General features: G+C 35.0%; 1 long non-coding RNA gene across 2 annotated transcripts; it reads right to left on the bottom strand.

The window, feature by feature from the left end:
• Positions 1–4,679: 4,679 nt before the first annotated feature.
• On the bottom strand, positions 4,680–7,167 carry LOC130140522 (uncharacterized). 2 transcript variants are annotated; one of them, XR_008818508.1, is made up of 3 exons: positions 6,980–7,167; positions 6,513–6,744; positions 4,680–4,715 (listed from the first exon to the last, which is right to left on the bottom strand). It is a non-coding gene; the product is annotated as an uncharacterized LOC130140522 (long non-coding RNA). The 2 variants fall into 2 exon arrangements; XR_008818507.1 differs by lacking the exon at positions 4,680–4,715 and having other exon boundaries at positions 6,138–6,744.
• Positions 7,168–10,234: the final 3,067 nt, after the last annotated feature.

Here is a 10,234-nt window from a genome sequence, read left to right as displayed (position 1 = left end):
TAAATTTTCAGAAGAGATCCAGTGCCAAAAATGAAGAAAACAAAGATGTGATATGTTTCCACTGTAAAAAGAACGGACACATAAAGCCCAAATGTCCCCTTCTCAAGAAGAACAAAGGAAAATATGAAAGATATAAGAAGGCTTTCAAAGCTAAAACATGGAGTGATTCTGAGGATGAAGAAAGCGAACAAGAGTTTGCCAATATTTATCTGATGGCAAAATCAGACTCAGAATCAAGTTCTGATGAAGAAAATGAGGTAAGTAATTCAAATATTCCTGAAGCAGTTGCAAATTATATTGATGAATTAGTCTCTGTTAACAACATTGCTTTCAAAAAGATTTCTATATTGAAGAAAGAAATTTTATCTTTAAAAAGTACGACTCAAAACAATGAAATTGATGAATCAATCGAATGTTTAAAAAAGGAAAACAATCTTTTAAAACAGCAAGATATTTCGCAAAATGATAAGAATGATTTCTTGCAAAAAGAATTTAATCTTATCAAGAAAAATAAAGATTTTCTTGAAAAGGAAAATGATTCACTGAAAAAGGAAATTTCTGATCTAAAAAATATTTCTAAGGAAAGTTTTGATCGCATCTCAAATGAAAAAGAACTTTTGAAAAATGACATTTCTAATATAACTAAGAAATTCTCAATGGGTTCTAAAAATCTTGATCATATTTTGTCAATTCAAATTCCTTATTATAATAAATCAGGTCTGGGTTTTGATAAAAATACTGAATTAAAAAATACTTTTTCGAATGTCAAAGAAAGACTAAAGAAAAGACCCTCTAAACTTGATTACATAAATCATTTTCAAAAACAGTTTGTAAAATTCAATGGTCAAACTTCACAAAAATGTATAAATTGCGGTGATTCAAATCACTTTAAGAGTGACTGTCCAAAGGTTTGGAGACCTATTAAGAGAGAAATTCTGAGAATGACTGATCCTAACCAAAATGGACCCAAGAAAATATGGGTACCAACGAAAAAGTGAGTTACTTATCTTTCGCAGGTAGCAAAGAAAAGAAAGAACAAGTGGTACCTTGACAGTGGTTGTTCAAGACACATGACCGGAGATCCTCTAAAATTCATTAAGTTAGAAAGAATTAAAGGAGGAAGTGTATCCTTTGGAGACAACAACAAAGGAAAAATAATTAGCAAAGGAACAGTCAGAATTGACAATCTCATCATCAATGAAGTCTCACTTGTTAAAGGTTTGAATTTTAATTTAATTAGCATTAGTCAATTATGTGATATTGGTTACAGAATTACTTTCCAAGAAAACAAATGCTCTGGGATAAGTAAGGACAACAAGCAAGCATTTACGGGTCGAAGACATGGAAACATCTACCTACTAGACACAAAATCTGATGACTTGCAATGTCTCGTTTTCATAAAAGATGAATCTGATCAGTGGCACAGGAAGCTCAGACACGTAAGTGTCAAATTAATTTCCAAAATAGCTTCCAAGAAACTTGTCAAAGGATTGTCAGAACGAAATTTTAAAAGCACAAAATTATGTTCAGCTTGCTCCAAATGTAAGCAGGTAAGAAGTTCATTCAAATCTATAAATTATGTAAGCACTAACCGAGCCTTGCAGTTGCTTCGTATGGACATTTTCGGACCTACTCAAACTCTAAGTCTTGGAGGTAAGAAATACTGTTTAGTTATTGTAGACGATTATTCAAGATATACTTGGGTATTCTTTTTGGCTCATAAAAGTGAAACATTTGAATTTTTCTCAAAGTTTGCCAAAAAGTACAGAATGAAAAGGGTTATACTATTTCGAGCATTAAATCAGATCATGAAAGAGAATTTGAAAATCAAAATTTTACTTACTTCTGTGATGAAAATGGTATTCAACATATTTTTTCCTCACCTTATACTCCTGAACAAAATGGAGTAGTTGAAAGAAAGAATAGAACTTTACAAAAAATGGCTAGAACTCTTCTATTTGAAAACAAAACTCCAGCATATTTTTGGGCTGAAACTGTTTCAACAGCTTGTTATATTTCAAATAGAATTTTTCCAAGACAAATTCTTGAAAAGACTCCTTATGAATTGTTTAAAGGTAAAATTCCCAATGTATCATATTTTCGAATTTTTGGATGTAAATGTTTTATTCTTAAAAATCCTAATGATCGTGTTGGTAAGTTTGATGAAAAGTCAGATGAAGGAATATTTCTTGGATACTCAACAACAAGCAAGGCCTACAAAGTATATAATAAAAATACTCAAACAGTGAAAGAATCACTAAATGTCAAGTTTGAAGACTCAATTCAAACTCAACAAGATAATTCTGATAGTGAATCTGAAGAACAGGACATAGCATCTGATGAATTAACGCCAAGTGAAAATCATCAGAATCAAAGATCTGATGAAGTTCAGAAATCATCAAACCAACAAGACAATGAAGAATCATCAAATCTCCATGATGAAAACAAGGAAAGATTCAACAGAAACTGGAAACAAAAATCCAGCCATCCCAAGGATCTTATCATTGGAAATTTGGATGATGGAATCAAAACAAGAGCAAAAGCAAAAGAAGTCATAAATACAATGGCTCTCATCTCTGAAGTTGAACCAAAGAATGTTGAAAATGTATTGAAAGATGAAAGCTTGATTGAAGCTATGCAAGAGGAACTTTTACAATTCCAGATCAATCAAGTATGGGAACTTGTTCCTAAACCCAAAAATCATTCAGTTATCGGAACAAAATGGGTATTTCGAAATAAACTGGATGATCAAGGAAAAGTCGTCAGAAACAAAGCAAGACTTGTGGCCAAAGGATATTCACAAGACGAATGAATTGATTACGATAAATCTATGCTCCCGTGGCCAGGTTAGAAGCAATAAGAATATTATTGGCTTATGCTTGTTTCTGTGATTTTAAATTATTTCAGATGAACGTAAAAAGCGCATTCTTAAATGGCTACATCAAAAAGGAGGTATATGTAGAACAACCTCCTGGTTTTGAAGATCCTCAAAAGTCTGATCAGGTATATACTCTCAAGAAAGCATTATATGGTCTCAAACAAGCACCACGTGCTTGGTACGAAAGACTAAGCAGCTTTCTGGAACAAAATGGTTTCACAAAAGGTAATGTAGACACTACCCTATTCATCAAAAGAAAAGGTAAAGATATTTTAATTGTTCAAATCTATGTAGATGATATCATTTTTGGTTCTACAGATGAAAAATTATGTAAAAATTTCTCTAAAATGATGCAAAGTGAATTTGAAATGAGTATGATGGGAGAATTAACTTTCTTCCTTGGATTACAGATTAAGCAAACCAAAAATGGCACCTTTCTTTGTCAAGAAAAGTATGCCAGAGAAATTATGAAAAAGTTTGGTTTATTAAATTGCAAAAAGATTGATACTCCAATGTCGTATTCCATTAAATTAGACAAGGATGAAAAAAGAAAACCAGTAGATAAAAAATTATATAGAAGCATGATTGGTTCTCTCTTATATTTAACTGCCTCATGACCAGATATTCTGTTCAGTGTTTGTTTGTGTGCAAGATTTCAATCAGAACCAAAAGAATCTCATCTTACTACAGTTAAAAGAATTATCAAATATGTTAGCACCAATCTTACACTTGGGTTGTGGTATCCTAAAGGATCAAACTTTAGTCTTATTGGATATTCCAATGCTGACTATGCTGGATGCAAATTAGACAGGAAAAGCACCTCAGGAATGTGTCAATTATTAGGACGCATGCTTGTTTCATGGTATTCAAAGAAGCAACAAACTGTAGCTCTTTCAACAGCAAAAGCAGAATATGTCTCACTTGGTAGTTGCTGTGCCCAAATTCTTTGGATGAAACAACAATTGAAATACTTCAATGTCAAAGACTCAACTGTGGAGATCAAGTATGACAATACCAGTGCCATCAATCTAACCAAGAATCCTATTCTGCATTTCAAAGCTAAGCATATTGATATTAAGCACCATTTTATCCGTAATCATGTTTTAAAAGGAGATATAATTGTTCAATTTATAGACACTAAACAGCAATTAGTTGATATCTTTACAAAACCTTTAGAGAAGAAAAGTTTTGAGCTTATTAGAGATAAATTAAATATCATTAACCCACTTTATTGAGATATACAGAACAAACTCTTATTGCATCTGATGACTATTTGTTCAAACATATATTTGAAGTGTTTGATTTTGGCGCGCAACTCATCTTATAAAAGGTATCTATATCTCATATATTTTAAATATCGTAATTGTTTGAATATCTCATATATTAGTTGTCTTGATTGATATCGTTTGAGGATTATAATTCCAAAATTTTCGGAATATAATTTCCGAAATTTCCATAATTGTCAATTGATAGTTTCCAAAAAAGGTTTTATAAAAACCGATATATAGTACTACTCGGTTTAAAACCTTTTTATCTTCTCTCGCACTCTCACACTCTTTCTCCGAACACTTATTCCATTCTCTGAAACCCTAACGATCTCCAAAACCACGATTTACCCTACAAGATCTTATCTTTCATTTCGGAAACTCAAAAATATCCTCAATGGCACCGAAATCGACCACCAAATCAAAGAAAGGAGTCAAAGGTTCCAGACGATCGGATAGAATCGCGAGAATGTTTACCAGAGCAGACAAAGGTGGAGAAGCAGAGAAAATCGATATATCTGACTCGGGCTTAGAGCAAGAGTCTTTTGCAGGTAACAAATCTCCACGTATACCTATTCAAGAACGTGATCGTTTTGTTATGGCAAGACAACTGGTAAAAACCCTTAGACTTCTTCGAGAAAATCGGAGTGACCAGAGTACGGTAAATGCCGTATGTAAAACCTTAGGTTTTCTGTCTGAGCATGAAGTTATGGAGGAATATGAGAAGGGTATAAGGCTTGGAAGAACGCCTGTTGCTGAGAAAGGGATAGTTCTTAAAGAATCCTCTAATGTACAGGAAACCCCTGTGACTGTCAAGAAAGGAGTTTCTCGAAAAGGAAAAGAGAAAGTCGGAGAACTTTCGAATGTCGAAAGAGAAGAATTCGTTGGTGAAGAGGAACGGCAGACTTTGAAGAAAAGTAGAAACATTGATAGTAGGAAGGAGAATAATGATGAAAAACTATTTGCTGAGTTTTTGCCTATTTCTGGAATTCATGCTAATGATAAGAAAAGTGATAACTTGTTTAGAAACAAAACTCATCAAGTTGCTTACAACTCTCTCCTAACAAGAGGAATAATGAATAACAGAGTTGTAGACTTCAGCTTCTTTGAAAATTTCAATATCAAAATTCAGCGTCTGATTGAACATCTTGATTTTCAAAGAATGTGCTCTCTCCCTCACAAAGTCTACCCAAAACTTACGGCTTACTTTTATTCAAATCTGTCATTCATTTCTTCTTCTGAAATTGAGTTCTCTGTCTTTCAACAAGATTACAAGTTATCAGCCTTTGATCTCGATGCTATTCTAGGAGTAAAACATACAGAATTCTCTCTTATTCCTATTACTTCAGATTTGGCATATCAATCTCTGTCTGGTGACTCTTCTTTCATCAGAGGCTCCACATCTCATATATCTCACTCTATTTTTCCTCTAAATTCAATTGTCCTACACAAAATCATAATCAATTATCTCAGACCCAAAGGGTCTTCCAAAACTGATGTCTCTCGCTATGAGGCCAAGTTGATTTAGGCAATTCAAATTTCCTTTACTATTTCTCTATCACATATGATTCTCCTTCAAATGTATAGAACAGTTAAGAAGAGTAAATGTCAACTCCCTTATGGAGCTTTGATCACCGCTATCTTTGAGTATTTGAAAATTTCCATTCCAACAAAACTCAAAGGTAAACCTCTTCAAACTATGACCGTTGGAGAACTTATGATGACAAAAATGGGATACAAATTTGATGGTGAAAATTGGAAGGATAAGAGGGGTAAGGTTATTCCTGCAGAATTGATGAGTGCACAACACAAGGGCTCTGTCAATATTTTTCATGATTCTGATGAGGAGGAATCAATTGAACCCTTAGTAAGAAAAAGGAAAGTGCAGCCGACAGTCTCCAGAACTGACAGACCAGCCAAAAGAACTCAAGCCATGCCAGTGATTCTAATGAAATGCAGATTTCTGATGACCAATCTGCTGAACGGTCTCAAGCTGATGAAAGAAGCCTTGAGGAGTCAAGGTTTATGCAATGGCTAATTATTCAAGATGCCAAGTACAAAGCTCGTGCAGACAGACATGCTGCCACTCAGCTTGAAATTCAGAGACTGCAAGAAGAGGAGGACCATTTGATGAATTCACTTAGTGACATCATCAACAAAGTAGTCATGGAAAATCAGCAAGAGAAAATGGCCACTGCTGAGAAAGGTGTTGAGAAAGAAACCTCTAGAAGACAGGGGGAGTTTGAACATGAAGCAGAAATGCATGAGGAGTTTCAACAAGCAAATGCTGAAGATGATAACATGCAGGAAGAGTTTGAAGAAGAAGATGCTCAATATGATAACATGCAGGAGGAGTTTGAAGAAGACACTGCTCCAGATGTTAAGAACAATGACCATGATTAGAATGCAAAAGACGCAGCTCCTTCAGTAGCAACTTCTGTAGACTTTCCTCTTGAAGGCACTAACTGTGAAAACAGTCCATCTGAAGCTCCATCAAGAGGCAAAGGGAAGGAAGCAGCTTTTATTCATGTTCAGACCACTCATACTTCTTCTGGATACAACATCTCCTCTTCCATGTCAGACCATGCAGCCATTACTGATCTAAGATGGAGACAAGCCACAGTTCAGAATGAAGTTCGGGAACTTCGCAATGAACTCAAAGAGGGAATTCAGGAAATCAAGGACTTGATGGCAGCCAGATTCAACAATTTAAAGGCTCAAGTTAGAACTGATATACAAATTGCAGGTATTAACACTGCAGGCCAGATTCATCAGCTCTCCTCACACATTGAGCAACGATTAAATCAAATCTCTAGTTTCCATCTTGTCCAAGTACCTTTCCTTTCTGCACCATTTGGAACTTCATCATCTGAACCTGCCAGACCCTCAGCTCCTCCAGAAAATCAGCAAAATTGATCTCATTCATTTCGAAATTACCATTTCTAAACTCTTTGTTGATCTTACTTATGTGTTTGACTTTATGAGACTTTTGCAATGGTTGTTTGACTTTTGGTTATTATGTGAACTTTGAATACTGCTCTCTTATTATATTAATTATGATGTTTATCCTTTCTGCTGATGTCAAAAAGGGGGAGAAGTATTATAAAGAATGGATGTGAATGCAAGTAATATGAAGTATGGGAGTGGCAGAATATGAACTGCTATACACTGTCATATTTCAAAGCTTAACAATGTTTAATATGCTTCGAAAGTTATATCATCTGAATAGACTATATTCTAATTGTTTACATCACATATAGATAGTTTTGTCATCATAAAAAAGAGGGAGATTGTTGAGCAAAATCCCTAATGAGTTTTGAGGAATGACAAAACAATCTATTACTGATCAGAATTACACTTAAGTTATTTGATGCAGGTGAATGCAGTCATGAGACTTAGTCGATGAAAGGACTTTATCGTTAGACTCAAATTACTCGTCAGATTCAATTAATATTATTTTTGGCATGTTTATGCAGAATAATCAAATTGATACTTTAAGATATCCAAATTGGTAATCACAAGATCGTTCCTCAAATACAAAGAACTACACTTATGGAAACCTTGATTTGATTGTATGGGCGATCAAATCACTCGGAGATAATGGTTCTTCTTCCAACGGCTATGCATCCTATTTTGGGAAGAATCTCCAACGGGTAGATTTGGAGATCAATCCTTTGAAGACTGTCCAACGGATAGATTGGAAGTAGAGGAGTATAAAAGGAGTGCAAACGTCGTACAAGAAATATGAACCAGAATCAAGAATTCTAAAGTTTGAATAGAGCTTCGATCTTACACACTTGTGATACTGTTTGTCACGTTGTGTTTTTTTTTTTTTGAAAAAAAATTACTTGAGTGAAGAGTGTATGTGATAGTGTTATCTATCATCTGAGAAGCATAGCTCTTGTAATCTTCCTGTGATTCAATAGTGAAATACAGCCAACGGGCTGCCAGTGTGGAGAGTGGACGTAGGCTCAATAAAGCCGAACCACTATAAAGATCTGTGTGCAGTATTCTCTATCCCTAAACTTTTATTTATTATTGCTGACATTATACTGTATACATATCTGTCAAATAAGTTCATCAGAATATCGTCTTAATCATCAGACGCAATCATCTGACAACAATTTATATACAAGTTTGTTATACGAATTCATTTGATATTGATCATATGAGTTGTTGACCTAGACTATATTCATTCCGCACGTTTAAATCATACAATTTTTGTAAAATCACCTATTCACCCCCCTTTAGGTGATAGCACTAGCCGTAACACCCTACCTTCATGCGGAATAGAGCCATGAGCGAAGGGCCGATGGTGAATCTTAGTGGCACTGTCCCGTCGGGTAGAGGAGGTCATTCAATTGCTGGTGGGTGGTAAGGCAAAAGACTTCGTTCCACATTCGAAATCACCTTTGCTGATGATGATTTGAAAGGTATGCAAATTCCCGATGATGACGCTCTTGTCATCTGCGCTTTGATAGCTGAGTATGTAGTTAGAGGCCTTTTAGCAGAAAATGGTAGCTCAACACGTGTCTTATATTTAGACGCTTTCAAGAAGACAAGCGGACATTAGGAACAACTAAGACTGAACGAAAGCCCATTGTGTAGATTCTCTAGTGAGGCAGTCAAAAGTCTGTTAGGATTAGTCACACAGACACAACGAAATGGGGAGTAAAGACGAGGAAAAGAAGTCGAGACATAAGGTTTTATCCCGATTCACCTTTAAACTAGGGTTACATCTAGCAAATGATTATAATTAGCACCTCCCACCTCTCTATTGTAACTCTCAATTACAAGAGAAATAAATTATATATACTCAGTAGCTATTCATAGGCCAAAGCCTAAATTACCAATAACATACGAGCCTAAACTATAAAAGCCCTCTGATGTCGCGGGGGTGGTGTCCCTATGTTTTCCTATCGATGAGGAGTATAAACCACGCCTCAACAAGACAGAAGGCCTAGTTTGACTTCGTGTTGCTATTGGGTCAACCCCAAGGCAAATTTGCCGATGGACTGACTTTTTAGTGACTATGTGAAGTAGGCTAACAATATCACCTAAATGGGGGTGAATAAGTGATTTCATGGGATCTTAACAAATATTGCGGAATTGAAAGAATTCAAGGTGAATATAACCAAGTACAAATAAAGCAAACTATTAATATGATCAAATCCTAGTAATATTCAGATTATCGAGTGCAATGTTTCTATAAAGCAATAATTTAGTACGAGTTGAGAGATAATAGCCTAGTGGCTGGATTCCACTATAGTCAATGAGAAATTACAGTTTTATGTGCCTGCTAATATTCAAGCACTTCTTCACAAAGTAGGTACTACTAATATTCAAGCTGATAGGTCTCACTGTCTTACACCTAAATACACATTAGTAACACTGTTCACACATCTGAAGAGATTACAATAATATACTCTCAAAAGACAATTTAAAGTACGTGATCTATAGACTCTTGATCTATCCTGCTCTTCGATGCCTTGGTCTTCTTTTAAACTCTTAAATATCCGAACTTCCATTGGACTATCTTCGAGGATCAATTTCCAATTTACCCGTTGGACAATAGTTGAGAAGATTAGGTAGCCGTTAATGTTGAACAATCAGAGATCCCGCCATTTTAGCTACCTAAACAACCAAATCTTTGTTTCCAAAAGTGGAGGTCTTCATCTATGGTCGTAATCTTGCTTTCCGGATGATTGTCAATCAACCAAGATATCTTGCATGATTGATTATTCTGCGAAGATAATCTTTAAAATTGATAATCAATCAAGATCTTATAAAGTGGGAATCCATATCATATCACTAGCTATAAAGAACGAGATTAACTAACTCAAAATGATAATCTTGAAGTTCGTGATAAGAATCTCGTTGCAAGTAGAATAGATGTTCTGCTAATATTCAGCTTGTTCTAATGATATCAAGCGTTTGCTCTAGCATTGTCTACTAATATCCACTTAGTAGCCATGCTAATATTCATCCAGTTGCCTTGCTGATTTTTACATAATATGTTGCTTCTGGATTCTTGGACATTATCAACTATTCTTTCCAAGATACTTTTACACCGATAATGACGTAGATTCTG

This window comes from Syzygium oleosum, unplaced genomic scaffold (assembly GCF_021117445.2).
Source record: "Syzygium oleosum isolate NSW1041296 unplaced genomic scaffold, Sole_v2.1 Sole_v2.19, whole genome shotgun sequence".
NCBI lineage: Eukaryota > Viridiplantae > Streptophyta > Magnoliopsida > Myrtales > Myrtaceae > Syzygium > Syzygium oleosum.
Note: the sequence above shows the minus strand (reverse complement) of the source record. Positions and strands in the feature narration are given on the sequence as shown.